This window comes from Taudactylus pleione, unplaced genomic scaffold (genome assembly GCF_031769625.1).
Source record: "Taudactylus pleione unplaced genomic scaffold, aTauple2 ptg004137l, whole genome shotgun sequence".
NCBI classification, from domain to species: Eukaryota; Metazoa; Chordata; class Amphibia; order Anura; family Myobatrachidae; genus Taudactylus; species Taudactylus pleione.
The window spans coordinates 6,184-22,987 of NW_028288430.1; the positions used below are offsets into that span (position 1 = coordinate 6,184).

The 16,804-nt window shown below is 53.5% G+C and overlaps 1 protein-coding gene across 1 annotated transcript in view; it reads left to right on the top strand.

Annotated features, from left to right (window-relative positions):
- Window positions 1-327: 327 nt before the first annotated feature.
- The window catches only part of LOC148430286 (uncharacterized), a gene marked incomplete at its 3' end in the record, with an annotated part of 31,762 nt that continues 15,285 nt past the window's right edge, over window positions 328-16,804 (top strand). The window contains exon 1 of the mRNA XM_088466629.1: window positions 328-401. The remainder of the gene's footprint in view (window positions 402-16,804) is intronic.

Consider the following 16,804-nt stretch of genomic DNA (forward strand, 5'->3'; position numbering starts at 1 on the left):
CATTCTGACCAGCGGAATACCCACAGTCGGTATTATGACCGCATCCCGGACCGCTGGTAGGATTAGAAAAAAAGGCCGGCGGGTCAATAATCTTCATTAAAACATCAATTCTTAAAACCATATATACAAATGGCACCAAATTAGCAAATATATTTTATTAATATAAAATTGTTAGATCAGAGAAACTCACATTTTGCCCTGCCCCAAAACTTCTGTTATTGTGGGATTATCTGGTTGAATCGCTATTGCATGATGATGATGTTGGCTTTATTCCTAGGCAATCGGGCGGCTTCCGCACCATTTGAACACCTGCATGGATAGTGAATACCGACACTGCCAGTCCAAGAAGGATCTATTCTTCAGAGGTTCCCCCGTTGCAGAGAAACCACAATACAATTAAGGTGTATTTTTATTTAGTACACACAAAAAATAGTTAATTTTTTTTCCTTCAGACATTTCACCCCCTGGCTCTACTTGGTGTAGGCCCGTCCATGCAAGTAGTGAATAGTGCTGGTTGCTATCACTGTTAGCCAACGTGTGCCACTTTATGAAAATTTTCCAGGGTCACTTAAGTTTTCCAATCCGCCCCTGCACTTAGTACACACTAATAGGAATAAACCTATTGTAATAGGTAGCCTATTCAGCTTGTAAGAGTCTGGTAGCATGAACTATAATAATTGTTTTTCTTTTCCTTATGTAGTGCATAACACTGTTCGTGGGCATATATTGTCCTGATGAAAGAATACACCAAATGCCTTTAAACTGAATATTTTATATACTGGCAGAGATTATGGGCTTCATTCAGAGGCGGCCGTACGGTCTACTAGTGATGTCAGTGGAGAGCTTCCGGCTCTGACAGAGCCAGAAGCTCTCCGGGGCTTATGACAAGTGAGACCCTACCCTAGGGTCTCGTCGTAAGCCCCGATAGTCATTACCCTAGCGGTCATTAGAGCTGTGGGTGTAAACCCACAGCCTAACGACCGAAACAGGCGGCCGGTCAGGATGCAAGTGGCCACCCAGTTTCTGAACGACCGCTTGCATCCTCCGACCGCCTCTGAATGAGGGCCTATATGTTTAGATTTTGAGGATATACAATGTTACATTGTGTTACATTCTAATTGCTATGCTGCGTACACACGGTACGACAGCAACGATCAGATAACGATCAGACGATCGTCTGAATGTTCTGCATGTGCTGGGTCGGGCATCCAGCACATGCAGCAGACCCTCCACTACTATAATGACCCCCGATCAACAATCACTGGTCCCTATAGTAAACAGGCTTACCTGGTCGATATCGGCCAGGTCTGCCTGCTTGCACAGACGACGGTAGTTCGTCGTCAACTAACATATGTGGACGCGCATCGTCCATCGTATGGTCGTTAGCAGGGCCCAGAAACTGTCAGATTTTAACAATAACGATAGGATCGTTATCATTGAAATCTGACATGTTATCGTACTGTGTGTACAGGAGATTACTCATAGGTCATCCTTAATGTAAAGCTGGCCATACTCTAGTGCGATTTCAAGCCGATTGCCCGATATGCGACACGTCGTACGATGAATCGTGTGGAAATCGTGTAGTTTTTAAGGTAGGATACGATGCGATGCGCGCTCCCGCTACTCTTAAAATGTATCGTATGATCAGATGTGCAGCCCATATTATCCGTCGTATGCTGATCGTGCTGTGCTTTTCAGTATGCGGTGCATCATGCGTTCGAGCTGCGTCATTTGTTAAAAAAAAAATAGACTGATGCACGCACGGGGAGATCCATGATGCATGCATCTGTCTTTAATAAAATAAACACAGTTGCAGGGATGGTTCAGTGAGAAGGTACAAGTTTTTGTACCTTCTGGGAAATACTTGAGGGATTTTCTTGCCTCAATGTGCTTTTTTTTTTTTTTTTTTAAACAAATATTTTTAATAAATTTTCTTTTATCAATAGAAAAGAAAAACAAAGTACATATAATAAAGAAATAAACGATCAGTATTGTACAGCATTACATACAAATCAGTACAGTAGCAGAGTATCTGACATTCCGGCAAACATCTAAATAATATTTCTATAGTACATACTTTAAAGCAGAGGGTGAACAATTACAATCACTCAATTTTTACATTATCACTCTTGCATGTATGACTTACAAAAATACTGTGTGAAAAGCACTTATAAATAAACGGCTGACGAGGCACTCCAAACACAAAAACTAATAAATCATAATCACTATTAATTAGAGAGGGCGTGACGGGATCTCTGCCACAAAGACCAGACTTTATTAAATTTACTCGGACAGCCACGTTTCTGATACAAATAGCGTTCATGGGATGTTGTAAAATTAACCAAGGCGACCCAGGATGCAAAGGTGGGCGGATCAGGGGCCATCCACATGAGGGGAATACAAACCCTTGCCACAATTAAAAGGTTATTGACATATAATTTATGGGAACCAGAGAGTGAATCCTCCAAGTCCAGGCCAAATAAACAGATACGTGGAGTTAATAGAGGTACATGAATACCCGTATCTCGCACACCAGTAACCACACTAGTCCAAAACAAAGCAATACAGGGGCATGACCAGAGGAGATGCCAGAAATCAGCAGACGGAGCAAGGCGCTTGGGACAGGAGTCCACGGCAGAACCTCCAAACTCAAAAAGTGTAAGTGGGGTCCAATGAACCCTTTGCAGAATATACAATTGTATCTGCTGAAATATTGTATATGCCGTAGCCACCTGAGGAGACCCGATAACAATCTTCCAGTCATCATCAGACAGTACCCAGATCATTGTCCCAACGGGCTCTAAGGCCAGCCAAACTCCCTCCTCCCCCAGAAGACAAAAGTAAGGAATAGCCTACCGAAACTGTTCTACTAGAGGGCAGAGTACGCACCAATAGGCGCTTTGGGGCTTCACTAAAGTTAGGAACTGCATCCCTCCACTGCACAGAGAGCATGTTGAATCTGGAGGTATCTATAAAAGAAGTGAGCTGGGAGACCATATTTGGAGGACAAATACGTAAATGAATAAAGAACCCCATCTTGGTACAGCTGCCCAATAGCTACCACTTCATATGACCTCGAAGCCTCTCTACCCTGTAATCCCCTGACCTCAGAAATAGAGAGATTATCCCAACGTGGGGAACATAGATCAATTGGAGTCTCACCCAATAGCTTCTCCCGGCCAGCCACACTCTACGAGCCTGTTGCAGCAATGGTGGACACCGTGAGAGAGGTGTACAAGCCAACAAAAATTGTAAGGGGGAAAGCTTCAGGCCCGCTTTTGCAAGGAGAGCCAAGGGAAGATCTCCCCGATCCACCGGAGTAACTCACTCCCTCATCTGGGACATCTGAGCTGCTAGGTAGTAAAGATATAAATCAGGCAACGCTAGTCCACCTTCCCCTCGAGGTCGACAGTGTCTTATAAGCTATACGTTGAGCATTATTTCCCCAAATAAATGAAGTTATACAGCTGGTAATCATCTTAAATTGGGACAAAGGGATGTACACCGGAGAATTTTGTAATATACAGTCAGGTGCATAAATATTGGGACATTGACAGAATTATCATATTTTGGCCTCTATTCTCAGCAGGTCTGCTGTTTCAATGTGTGTCGGCGCTTCGGCCGCCTCTTAGGGGTTCCCAGCAGGTCCCCCTCTGCTGTTTCAATGTGTGTCGGCGCTTCGGCCGCCTCTTAGGGGTTCCCAGCAGGTCCCCCTCTGCTGTTTCAATGTGGGTCGGCGCTTCGGCCGCCTCTTAGGGGTTCCCAGCAGGTCCCCCTCTGCTGTTTCAATGTGGGTCGGCGCTTCGGCCGCCTCTTAGGGGTTCCCAGCAGGTCCCCCTCTGCTGATTCAATGTGGGTCGGCGCTTCGGCCGCCTCTTAGGGGTTCCCAGCAGGTCCCCCTCTGCTGATTCAATGTGGGTCGGCGCTTCGGCCGCCTCTTAGGGGTTCCCAGCAGGTCCCCCTCTGCTGATTCAATGTGGGTCGGCGCTTCGGCCGCCTCTTAGGGGTTCCCAGCAGGTCCCCCTCTGCTGATTCAATGTGGGTCGGCGCTTCGGCCGCCTCTTAGGGGTTCCCAGCAGGTCCCCCTCTGCTGTTTCAATGTTTGTCGGCGCTTCGGCCGCCTCTTAGGGGTTCCCAGCAGGTCCCCCTCTGCTGTTTCAATGTTTGTCGGCGCTTCGGCCGCCTCTTAGGGGTTCCCAGCAGGTCCCCCTCTGCTGTTTCAATGTTTGTCGGCGCTACGGCCGCCTCTTAGGGGTTCTCAGCAGGTCCCCCTCTGCTGTTTCAATGTTTGTCGGCGCTACGGCCGCCTCTTAGGGGTTCTCAGCAGGTCCCCCTCTGCTGTTTCAATGTTTGTCGACGCTTCGGCCGCCTCTTAGGGGTTCTCAGCAGGTCCCCCTCTGCTGTTTCAATGTTTGTCGGCGCTTCGGCCGCCTATTAGGGGTTCTCAGCAGGTCCCCCTCTGCTGTTTCAATGTTTGTCGGCGCTTCGGCCGCCTCTTAGGGGTTCTCAGCAGGTCCCCCTCTGCTGTTTCAATGTTTGTCGGCGCTTCGGCCGCCTCTTAGGGGTTCTCAGCAGGTCCCCCTCTGCTGTTTCAATGTTTGTCGGCGCTACGGCCGCCTCTTAGGTGTTCTCAGCAGGTCCCCCTCTGCTGTTTCAATGTTTGTCGGCGCTACGGCCGCCTCTTAGAGGTTCTCAGCAGGTCCCCCTCTGCTGTTTCAATGTTTGTCGGCGCTTCGGCCGCCTCTTAGGGGTTCTCAGCAGGTCCCCCTCTGCTGTTTCAATGTTTGTCGGCGCTTCGGCCGCCTCTTAGGGGTTCTCAGCAGGTCCCCCTCTGCTGTTTCAATGTTTGTCGGCGCTTCGGCCGCCTCTTAGGGGTTCTCAGCAGGTCCCCCTCTGCTGTTTCAATGTTTGTCGGCGCTTCGGCCGCCTCTTAGGGGTTCTCAGCAGGTCCCCCTCTGCTGTTTCAATGTTTGTCGGCGCTTCGGCCGCCTCTTAGGGGTTCTCAGCAGGTCCCCCTCTGCTGTTTCAATGTTTGTCGGCGCTTCGGCCGCCTCTTAGGGGTTCTCAGCAGGTCCCCCTCTGCTGTTTCAATGTTTGTCGGCGCTTCGGCCGCCTCTTAGGGGTTCTCAGCAGGTCCCCCTCTGCTGTTTCAATGTTTGTCGGCGCTTCGGCCGCCTCTTAGGGGTTCTCAGCAGGTCCCCCTCTGCTGTTTCAATGTTTGTCGGCGCTACGGATGCCTCTTAGGGGTTCCCAGCAGGTCCCCCTCTGCTGTTTCAATGTGGGTCGGCGCTTCGGCCGCCTTAGGGGTTCCCAGCAGGTCCCCCTCTGCTGTTTCAATGTTTGTCGGCGCTTCGGCCGCCTCTTAGGGGTTCCCAGCAGGTCCCCCTCTGCTGTTTCAATGTTTGTCGGCGCTACGGCCGCCTCTTAGGGGTTCTCAGCAGGTCCCCCTCTGCTGTTTCAATGTTTGTCGGCGCTACGGCCGCCTCTTAGGGGTTCTCAGCAGGTCCCCCTCTGCTGTTTCAATGTTTGTCGGCGCTACGGCCGCCTCTTAGGGGTTCTCAGCAGGTCCCCCTCTGCTGTTTCAATGTTTGTCGGCGCTTCGGCCGCCTCTTAGGGGTTCTCAGCAGGTCCCCCTCTGCTGTTTCAATGTTTGTCGGCGCTTCGGCCGCCTCTTAGGGGTTCTCAGCAGGTCCCCCTCTGCTGTTTCAATGTTTGTCGGCGCTTCGGCCGCCTCTTAGGGGTTCTCAGCAGGTCCCCCTCTGCTGTTTCAATGTTTGTCGGCGCTTCGGCCGCCTCTTAGGGGTTCTCAGCAGGTCCCCCTCTGCTGTTTCAATGTTTGTCGGCGCTACGGCCGCCTCTTAGGGGTTCTCAGCAGGTCCCCCTCTGCTGTTTCAATGTTTGTCGGCGCTACGGCCGCCTCTTAGGGGTTCTCAGCAGGTCCCCCTCTGCTGTTTCAATGTTTGTCGGCGCTTCGGCCGCCTCTTAGGGGTTCTCAGCAGGTCCCCCTCTGCTGTTTCAATGTTTGTCGGCGCTTCGGCCGCCTCTTAGGGGTTCTCAGCAGGTCCCCCTCTGCTGTTTCAATGTTTGTCGGCGCTTCGGCCGCCTCTTAGGGGTTCTCAGCAGGTCCCCCTCTGCTGTTTCAATGTTTGTCGGCGCTTCGGCCGCCTCTTAGGGGTTCTCAGCAGGTCCCCCTCTGCTGTTTCAATGTTTGTCGGCGCTTCGGCCGCCTCTTAGGGGTTCTCAGCAGGTCCCCCTCTGCTGTTTCAATGTTTGTCGGCGCTTCGGCCGCCTCTTAGGGGTTCTCAGCAGGTCCCCCTCTGCTGTTTCAATGTTTGTCGGCGCTTCGGCCGCCTCTTAGGGGTTCTCAGCAGGTCCCCCTCTGCTGTTTCAATGTTTGTCGGCGCTTCGGCCGCCTCTTAGGGGTTCTCAGCAGGTCCCCCTCTGCTGTTTCAATGTTTGTCGGCGCTTCGGCCGCCTCTTAGGGGTTCTCAGCAGGTCCCCCTCTGCTGTTTCAATGTTTGTCGGCGCTTCGGCCGCCTCTTAGGGGTTCTCAGCAGGTCCCCCTCTGCTGTTTCAATGTTTGTCGGCGCTTCGGCCGCCTCTTAGGGGTTCTCAGCAGGTCCCCCTCTGCTGTTTCAATGTTTGTCGGCGCTTCGGCCGCCTCTTAGGGGTTCTCAGCAGGTCCCCCTCTGCTGTTTCAATGTTTGTCGGCGCTTCGGCCGCCTCTTAGGGGTTCTCAGCAGGTCCCCCTCTGCTGTTTCAATGTTTGTCGGCGCTTCGGCCGCCTCTTAGGGGTTCTCAGCAGGTCCCCCTCTGCTGTTTCAATGTTTGTCGGCGCTTCGGCCGCCTCTTAGGGGTTCTCAGCAGGTCCCCCTCTGCTGTTTCAATGTTTGTCGGCGCTTCGGCCGCCTCTTAGGGGTTCTCAGCAGGTCCCCCTCTGCTGTTTCAATGTTTGTCGGCGCTTCGGCCGCCTCTTAGGGGTTCTCAGCAGGTCCCCCTCTGCTGTTTCAATGTTTGTCGGCGCTTCGGCCGCCTCTTAGGGGTTCTCAGCAGGTCCCCCTCTGCTGTTTCAATGTTTGTCGGCGCTTCGGCCGCCTCTTAGGGGTTCTCAGCAGGTCCCCCTCTGCTGTTTCAATGTTTGTCGGCGCTACGGCCGCCTCTTAGGGGTTCTCAGCAGGTCCCCCTCTGCTGTTTCAATGTTTGTCGGCGCTTCGGCCGCCTCTTAGGGGTTCTCAGCAGGTCCCCCTCTGCTGTTTCAATGTTTGTCGGCGCTTCGGCCGCCTCTTAGGGGTTCTCAGCAGGTCCCCCTCTGCTGTTTCAATGTTTGTCGGCGCTTCGGCCGCCTCTTAGGGGTTCTCAGCAGGTCCCCCTCTGCTGTTTCAATGTTTGTCGGCGTTTCGGCCGCCTCTTAGGGGTTCTCAGCAGGTCCCCCTCTGCTGTTTCAATGTTTGTCGGCTCTTTGGCCGCCTCTTAGGGGTTCTCAGCAGGTCCCCCTCTGCTGTTTTAATGTTTTTCGGCTCTTCGGCCGCCTCTTAGGGGTTCTCAGCAGGTCCCCCTCTGCTGTTTCATTGTTTGTCGGCGCTACGGCCGCCTCTTAGGGGTTCTCAGCAGGTCCCCCTCTGCTGTTTCAATGTTTGTCGGCGCTTCGGCCGCCTCTTAGGGGTTCTCAGCAGGTCCCCCTCTGCTGTTTCAATGTTTGTCGGCGCTACGGCCGCCTCTTAGGGGTTCTCAGCAGGTCCCCCTCTGCTGTTTCAATGTTTGTCGGCGCTACGGCCGCCTTTTAGGGGTTCTCAGCAGGTCCCCCTCTGCTGTTTCAATGTTTGTCGGCGCTACGGACGCCTCTTAGGGGTTCTCAGCAGGTCCCCCTCTGCTGTTTCAATGTTTGTCGGCGCTTCGGCCGCCTCTTAGGGGTTCTCAGCAGGTCCCCCTCTGCTGTTTCAATGTTTGTCGGCGCTTCGGCCGCCTCTTAGGGGTTCTCAGCAGGTCCCCCTCTGCTGTTTCAATGTTTGTCGGCGCTTCGGCCGCCTCTTAGGGGTTCTCAGCAGGTCCCCCTCTGCTGTTTCAATGTTTGTCGGCGCTTCGGCCGCCTCTTAGGGGTTCTCAGCAGGTCCCCCTCTGCTGTTTCAATGTTTGTCGGCGCTTCGGCCGCCTCTTAGGGGCTCTCAGCAGGTCCCCCTCTGCTGTTTCAATGTTTGTCGGCGCTTCGGCCGCCTCTTAGGGGTTCTCAGCAGGTCCCCCTCTGCTGTTTCAATGTTTGTCGGCGCTACGGCCGCCTCTTAGGGGTTCTCAGCAGGTCCCACTCTGCTGTTTCAATGTTTGTCGGCGCTTCGGCCGCCTCTTAGGGGTTCTCAGCAGGTCCCCCTCTGCTGTTTCAATGTTTGTCGGCGCTTCGGCCGCCTCTTAGGGGTTCTCAGCAGGTCCCCCTCTGCTGTTTCAATGTTTGTCGGCGCTTCGGCCGCCTCTTAGGGGTTCTCAGCAGGTCCCCCTCTGCTGTTTCAATGTTTGTCGGCGCTTCGGCCGCCTCTTAGGGGTTCTCAGCAGGTCCCCCTCTGCTGTTTCAATGTTTGTCGGCTCTTCGGCCGCCTCTTAGGGGTTCTCAGCAGGTCCTCCTCTGCTGTTTCATTGTTTGTCGGCGCTGCGGCCGCCTCTTAGGGGTTCTCAGCAGGTCCCCCTCTGCTGTTTCAATGTTTGTCGGCGCTGCGGCCGCCTCTTAGGGGTTCTCAGCAGGTCCCCCTCTGCTGTTTCAATGTTTGTCGGCGCTACGGCCGCCTCTTAGGGGTTCTCAGCAGGTCCCCCTCTGCTGTTTCAATGTTTGTCGGCGCTTCGGACGCCTCTTAGGGGTTCTCAGCAGGTCCCCCTCTGCTGTTTCAATGTTTGTCGGCGCTTCGGCCGCCTCTTAGGGGTTCTCAGCAGGTCCCCCTCTGCTGTTTCAATGTTTGTCGGCGCTTCGGCCGCCTCTTAGGGGTTCTCAGCAGGTCCCCCTCTGCTGTTTCAATGTTTGTCGGCGCTTCGGCCGCCTCTTAGGGGTTCTCAGCAGGTCCCCCTCTGCTGTTTCAATGTTTGTCGGCGCTTCGGCCGCCTCTTAGGGGTTCTCAGCAGGTCCCCCTCTGCTGTTTCAATGTTTGTCGGCGCTTCGGCCGCCTCTTAGGGGTTCTCAGCAGGTCCCCCTCTGCTGTTTCAATGTTTGTCGGCGCTTCGGCCGCCTCTTAGGGGTTCTCAGCAGGTCCCCCTCTGCTGTTTCAATGTTTGTCGGCGCTACGGCCGCCTCTTAGGGGTTCTCAGCAGGTCCCCCTCTGCTGTTTCAATGTTTGTCGGCGCTACGGACGCCTCTTAGGGGTTCTCAGCAGGTCCCCCTCTGCTGTTTCAATGTTTGTCGGCGCTTCGGCCGCCTCTTAGGGGTTCTCAGCAGGTCCCCCTCTGCTGTTTCAATGTTTGTCGGCGCTTCGGCCGCCTCTTAGGGGTTCTCAGCAGGTCCCCCTCTGCTGTTTCAATGTTTGTCGGCGCTTCGGCCGCCTCTTAGGGGTTCTCAGCAGGTCCCCTTCTGCTGTTTCAATGTTTGTCGGCGCTTCGGCCGCCTCTTAGGGGTTCTCAGCAGGTCCCCCTCTGCTGTTTCAATGTTTGTCGGCGCTTCGGCCGCCTCTTAGGGGTTCTCAGCAGGTCCCCCTCTGCTGTTTCAATGTTTGTCGGCGCTTCGGCCGCCTCTTAGGGGTTCTCAGCAGGTCCCCCTCTGCTGTTTCAATGTTTGTCGGCGCTTCGGCCGCCTCTTAGGGGTTCTCAGCAGGTCCCCCTCTGCTGTTTCAATGTTTGTCGGCGCTTCGGCCGCCTCTTAGGGGTTCTCAGCAGGTCCCCCTCTGCTGTTTCAATGTTTGTCGGCTCTTCGGCCGCCTCTTAGGGGTTCTCAGCAGGTCCCCCTCTGCTGTTTCATTGTTTGTCGGCGCTACGGCCGCCTCTTAGGGGTTCTCAGCAGGTCCCCCTCTGCTGTTTCAATGTTTGTCGGCGCTACGGCCGCCTCTTAGGGGTTCTCAGCAGGTCCCCCTCTGCTGTTTCAATGTTTGTCGGCGCTACGGCCGCCTCTTAGGGGTTCTCAGCAGGTCCCCCTCTGCTGTTTCAATGTTTGTCGGCGCTACGGCCGCCTCTTAGGGGTTCTCAGCAGGTCCCCCTCTGCTGTTTCAATGTTTGTCGGCGCTTCGGCCGCCTCTTAGGGGTTCTCAGCAGGTCCCCCTCTGCTGTTTCAATGTTTGTCGGCGCTTCGGCCGCCTCTTAGGGGTTCTCAGCAGGTCCCCCTCTGCTGTTTCAATGTTTGTCGGCGCTTCGGCCGCCTCTTAGGGGTTCTCAGCAGGTCCGCCTCTGCTGTTTCAATGTTTGTCGGCGCTACGGCCGCCTCTTAGGGGTTCTCAGCAGGTCCGCCTCTGCTGTTTCAATGTTTGTCGGCGCTACGGCCGCCTCTTAGGGGTTCTCAGCAGGTCCCCCTCTGCTGTTTCAATGTTTGTCGGCGCTTCGGCCGCCTCTTAGGGGTTCTCAGCAGGTCCCCCTCTGCTGTTTCATTGTTTGTCGGCGCTTCGGCCGCCTCTTAGGGGTTCTCAGCAGGTCCCCCTCTGCTGTTTCAATGTTTGTCGGCGCTACGGCCGCCTCTTAGGGGTTCTCAGCAGGTCCCCCTCTGCTGTTTCAATGTTTGTCGGCGCTTCGGCCGCCTCTTAGGGGTTCTCAGCAGGTCCCCCTCTGCTGTTTCAATGTTTGTCGGCGCTTCGGCCGCCTCTTAGGGGTTCTCAGCAGGTCCCCCTCTGCTGTTTCAATGTTTGTCGGCGCTTCGGCCGCCTCTTAGGGGTTCTCAGCAGGTCCCCCTCTGCTGTTTCAATGTTTGTCGGCGCTTCGGCCGCCTCTTAGGGGTTCTCAGCAGATCCCCCTCTGCTGTTTCAATGTTTGACGGCGCTTCGGCCGCCTCTTAGGGGTTCTCAGCAGGTCCCCCTCTGCTGTTTCAATGTTTGTCGGCGCTTCGGCCGCCTCTTAGGGGTTCTCAGCAGGTCCCCCTCTGCTGTTTCAATGTTTGTCGGCGCTTCGGCCGCCTCTTAGGGGTTCTCAGCAGGTCCCCCTCTGCTGTTTCAATGTTTGTCGGCGCTTTGGCCGCCTCTTAGGGGTTCTCAGCAGGTCCCCCTCTGCTGTTTCAATGTTTGTCGGCGCTTCGGCCGCCACTTAGGGGTTCTCAGCAGGTCCCCCTCTGCTGTTTCAATGTTTGTCGTCGCTTCGGCCGCCTCTTAGGGGTTCTCAGCAGGTCCCCCTCTGCTGTTTCAATGTTTGTCGGCGCTTCGGCCGCCTCTTAGGAGTTCTCAGCAGGTCCCCCTCTGCTGTTTCAATGTTTCTCGGCGTTACGGCCGCCTCTTAGGGGTTCTCAGCAGGTCCCACTCTGCTGTTTCAATGTTTGTCGGCGCTTCGGCCGCCTCTTAGGGGTTCTCAGCAGGTCCCCCTCTGCTGTTTCAATGTTTGTCGGCGCTTCGGCCGCCTCTTAGGGGTTCTCAGCAGGTCCCCCTCTGCTGTTTCAATGTTTGTCGGCGCTTCGGCCGCCTCTTAGGGGTTCTCAGCAGGTCCCCCTCTGCTGTTTCAATGTTTGTCGGCGCTTCGGCCGCCTCTTAGGGGTTCTCAGCAGGTCCCCCTCTGCTGTTTCAATGTTTGTCGGCTCTTCGGCCGCCTCTTAGGGGTTCTCAGCAGGTCCCCCTCTGCTGTTTCATTGTTTGTCGGCGTTTCGGCCGCCTCTTAGGGGTTCTCAGCAGGTCCCCCTCTGCTGTTTCAATGTTTGTCGGCGCTACGGACGCCTCTTAGGGGTTCTCAGCAGGTCCCCCTCTGCTGTTTCAATGTTTGTCGGCGCTACGGACGCCTCTTAGGGGTTCTCAGCAGGTCCCCCTCTGCTGTTTCAATGTTTGTCGGCGCTTCGGCCGCCTCTTAGGGGTTCTCAGCAGGTCCCCCTCTGCTGTTTCAATGTTTGTCGGCTCTTCGGCCGCCTCTTAGGGGTTCTCAGCAGGTCCCCCTCAGAGTTTCATTGTTTGTCGGCGCTACGGACGCCTCTTAGGGGTTCTCAGCAGGTCCCCCTCTGCTGTTTCAATGTTTGTCGGCGCTTCGGCCGCCTCTTAGGGGTTCTCAGCAGGTCCCCCTCTGCGCTTTCAATGTTTGTCGGCGCTACGGACGCCTCTTAGGGGTTCTCAGCAGGTCCCCCTCTGCTGTTTCAATGTTTGTCGGTGCTTCGGCCGCCTCTTAGGGGTTCTCAGCAGGTCCCCCTCTGCTGTTTCAATGTTTGTCGGCGCTTCGGCCGCCTCTTAGGGGTTCTCAGCAGGTCCCCCTCTGCTGTTTCAATGTTTGTCGGCGCTTCGGCCGCCTCTTAGGGGTTCTCAGCAGGTCCCCCTCTGCTGTTTCAATGTTTGTCGCCGCTTCGGCCGCCTCTTAGGGGTTCTCAGCAGGTCCCCCTCTGCTGTTTCAATGTTTGTCGGCGCTGCGGCCGCCTCTTAGGGGTTCTCAGCAGGTCCCCCTCTGCTGTTTCAATGTTTGTCGGCGCTTCGGCCGCCTCTTAGGGGTTCTCAGCAGGTCCCCCTCTGCTGTTTCAATGTTTGTCGGCGCTTCGGCCGCCTCTTAGGGGTTCTCAGCAGGTCCCCCTCTGCTGTTTCAATGTTTGTCGGCGCTACGGCCGCCTCTTAGGGGTTCTCAGCAGGTCCCCCTCTGCTGTTTCAATTTTTGTCGGCGCTTCGGCCGCCTCTTAGGGGTTCTCAGCAGGTCCCTCTCTGCTGTTTCAATGTTTGTCGGCGCTACGGCCGCCTCTTAGGGGTTCTCAGCAGGTCCCCCTCTGCTGTTTCAATGTTTGTCGGCGTTTCGGCCGCCTCTTAGGGGTTCTCAGCAGGTCCCCCTCTGCTGTTTCAATGTTTGTCGGCGCTTCGGCCGCCTCTTAGGGGTTCTCAGCAGGTCCCCCTCTGCTGTTTCAATGTTTGTCGGCGCTTCGGCCGCCTCTTAGGGGTTCTCAGCAGGTCCCCCTCTGCTGTTTCAATGTTTGTCGGCGCTTCGGCCGCCTCTTAGGGGTTCTCAGCAGGTCCCCCTCTGCTGTTTCAATGTTTGTCGGCGCTTCGGCCGCCTCTTAGGGGTTCTCAGCAGGTCCCCCTCTGCTGTTTCAATGTTTGTCGGCGCTTCGGCCGCCTCTTAGGGGTTCTCAGCAGGTCCCCCTCTGCTGTTTCAATGTTTGTCGGCGCTTCGGCCGCCTCTTAGGGGTTCTCAGCAGGTCCCCCTCTGCTGTTTCAATGTTTCTCGGCGCTACGGCAGCCTCTTAGGGGTTCTCAGCAGGTCCCCCTCTGCTGTTTCAATGTTTGTCGGCGCTTCGGCCGCCTCTTAGGGGTTCTCAGCAGGTCCCCCTCTGCTGTTTCAATGTTTGTCGGCGCTACGGCCGCCTCTTAGGGGTTCTCAGCAGGTCCCCCTCTGCTGTTTCAATGTTTGTCGGCGCTACGGCCGCCTCTTAGGGGTTCTCAGCAGGTCCCCCTCTGCTGTTTCAATGTTTGTCGGCGCTTCGGCCGCCTCTTAGGGGTTCTCAGCAGGTCCCCCTCTGCTGTTTCAATGTTTGTCGGCGCTTCGGCCGCCTCTTAGGGGTTCTCAGCAGGTCCCCCTCTGCTGTTTCAATGTTTGTCGGCGATTCGGCCGCCTCTTAGGGGTTCTCAGCAGGTCCCCCTCTGCTGTTTCAATGTTTGTCGGCGATTCGGCCGCCTCTTAGGGGTTCTCAGCAGGTCCCCCTCTGCTGTTTCAATGTTTGTCGGCGCTTCGGCCGCCTCTTAGGGATTCTCAGCAGGTCCCCCTCTGCTGTTTCAATGTTTGTTGTCTCTTCGGCCGCCTCTTAGGGGTTCTCAGCAGGTCCCCCTCTGCTGTTTCATTGTTTGTCGGCGCTACGGCCGCCTCTTAGGGGTTCTCAGCAGGTCCCCCTCTGCTGTTTCAATGTGTGTCGGCGCTTCGGCCGCCTCTTAGGGGTTCTCAGCAGGTCCCCCTCTGCTGTTTCAGTGTGTGTCGGCGCTTCGGGCGCCTCTTAGGGGTTCTCAGCAGGTCCCCCTCTGCTGTTTCAGTGTTTGTCGGCGCTACGGCCGCCTCTTAGGGGTTCTCAGCAGGTCCCCCTCTGCTGTTTCAATGTTTGTCGGCGCTTTGGCCGCCTCTTAGGGGTTCTCAGCAGGTCCCCCTCTGCTGTTTCAATGTTTGTCGGCGCTTCGGCCGCCTCTTAGGGGTTCTCAGCAGGTCCCCCTCTGCTGTTTCAATGTTTGTCGGCGCTTTGGCCTCCTCTTAGGGGTTCTCAGGTCCCCCTCTGCTGTTTCAATGTGTGTCGGCGCTTCGGCCGCCTCTTTGGGGTTCTCAGCAGGTCCCCCTCTGCTGTTTCAATGTGTGTCGGCGCTTCGGCTGCCTCTTTGGGGTTCTCAGCAGGTCCCCCCTCTGCTTTTTTTCTGCGTGATTATTATTGTTTTATTCATAAGTACAGTGTATAAAGTAATGTGTTACTGTACAAATAGATTATTTGTCACTGTCATCAGTTTACTGCCTAATTGGAGCTTGCACTCTACATTCCCTCTCTCAGAATGTATACACACTAAGGTTTTGAGTCCCATCTCCAGTACACAGGAACCTCATCAGCGCATGTTTTACAGATATTTTCAGTATCACAAGTGAAATAATTTGCACCTTTTGTGTGAGCCAGTAATTAATACACCTGTGCACCATCTAGGAGATCCATAAAACATGCACTGTCGGGCCACTGAGGAATGGAGGTGGGAAACAGTGCCATGGGGTACATTTATAAAATAGCAGTGTTTTTGGTATGTGGGAAGAAACCAGAACAGCCACAGGAAACCCTTATATAAACACCGGGAGAATATACAAACTCCACACAGATAGGGCCCTGGTCATCATATATATATATCGTATATACTAACTATATTTTGCAATATTTATAGCAGATAGAAATTCTGTCTTACAGTCATTTTTTAAGACTATAAATTGTAATGCAAAAGTTCACATATTATTAAACGCCCTCTGAAATGGCAAATCAGTCAGGAATGTGAGTGCAAGCTCTTGGTTCTTGGACCCGAATAAGGGTTTGAGACAATTAGTTTCCCTGTAAGAGGTCACATATTACAATGATGAAAATACAGAAGGATAATTATGATACACATAGTAATAGCTGCATTACAATTGTAATTCTTATTCTGTCCGATTACAAGATATACTCAGGATATCAAAGATAAATATTAGAGATGAGGGGTTCGGTTATGGATCGGATCATCCCCCCAAAATCAAATCTCAGAACGAGGCAAAATGTCATCTTTCACGGACATCTTGGCACAGAAGATAATGTTTTGCCTCGTTCTGGACTCAGCGGAAAGACACTAGCAGATGTACCCAGTTTTGCTCAGGTAGCTATTTACTGTTTCCATTTCCAAGATGGAAACAGACCTCTCCAGTAACACATTAATCCTAAATGTGCGGATCGGTTTTACTCGGATTTTAAAACGGCATGATATTGGCTATCCGGCTGTGACGTGTTTTTGATAGCCAATAAGATAAATCCAAACTAATCCGAACTTGCGGTAATGTGGCAAAAAGAACCGAGTAAATCCGAACCCGCACATCTCTAATAGTTATGCATCATTGCCATAGTAAGACATTACCCTCCCTCACCTATGTACTAACACATTCCACTCCCTCACCTCTATAGTAAAACACATTACCCCTGCTCACCCCTTTAGTAACACATTCTCCACCGTCATCCATGTTGTAACTCATTCCCTTCCTTCACCCCGTAGTACACATTTGACATTTCCTCTCTCACCTCTGTAGTAACGCAATCCCTTCCCTCACTGTTGACGTAGGGGAGCCACACCAACTGCCAGTGTTGAGTGGCAGCAGTTGGAGTGACAGTTGGTGTTTGAATTCTGAACTGTGCTGCATGCACGATGCGATATACTGTGTGTGTATAGTATATATATATATATGTATATATAAATAAATGTTTAAAAAATGTGTATCGTATCACATATATGCGGTAACCTTCCCGAATTACCCCAGCCTTTCAAGAAGAAATTCCCATACTGGTCACTAGGTTTAGGCAACTTATTTTTTGTAAAGTGTTGTCACCGTGACGCAACAGTTAATTTTGCACTAAAGGTATTTTGTAACTTAAGTGTAATTTTTTTACATTGATTTTTGTAATTGTATTGATATGTGCATTGCACTATATGTACTAATCTTTTAGTTGATTGATACAACAATTTACCTCAATACCAATAAATGAATGTATGGTTTATACAATGAGGATAAGTAACTGAGTTTGGGCACTGTACCTCAGGGTGCGTCTCACAGCCGGAAGCCGTCCTCTTCTGTCTGACCACTCATCAGCGTTGATAGGGCCCAGTGTAACTTCCAGCCCCGCCCCCTCAGTTGCCAGATATCTCTGCCCACAGCCTGTCACTCTCACTGGCTCCACCTTAAATTCTACCCTCACATCTCTGACACAGCCTTCTCCTGCGGGTGACCTCTGGAAGGAGACGCTCAGGATGGTGGTTCCCTATACAGCAGCGCATGCAGCTGCCAACTGCCGCCCGTGTGCTGAGAGTTCCGGCTCCTGCCTGCCCACTCAGGTCTCCTGCAGCTGCTGCAGCACTTGCACAATAATGTAAAAGGAGCATTGGGCACTACCATTAATAGTATGGGGCAGCTCTCATAAGTCCTAACCATATGAACCTCTTTTTAGTACAATTATATTATATACTACGGCTATTGGGTCATGATTCCAGCCGCAGGACAG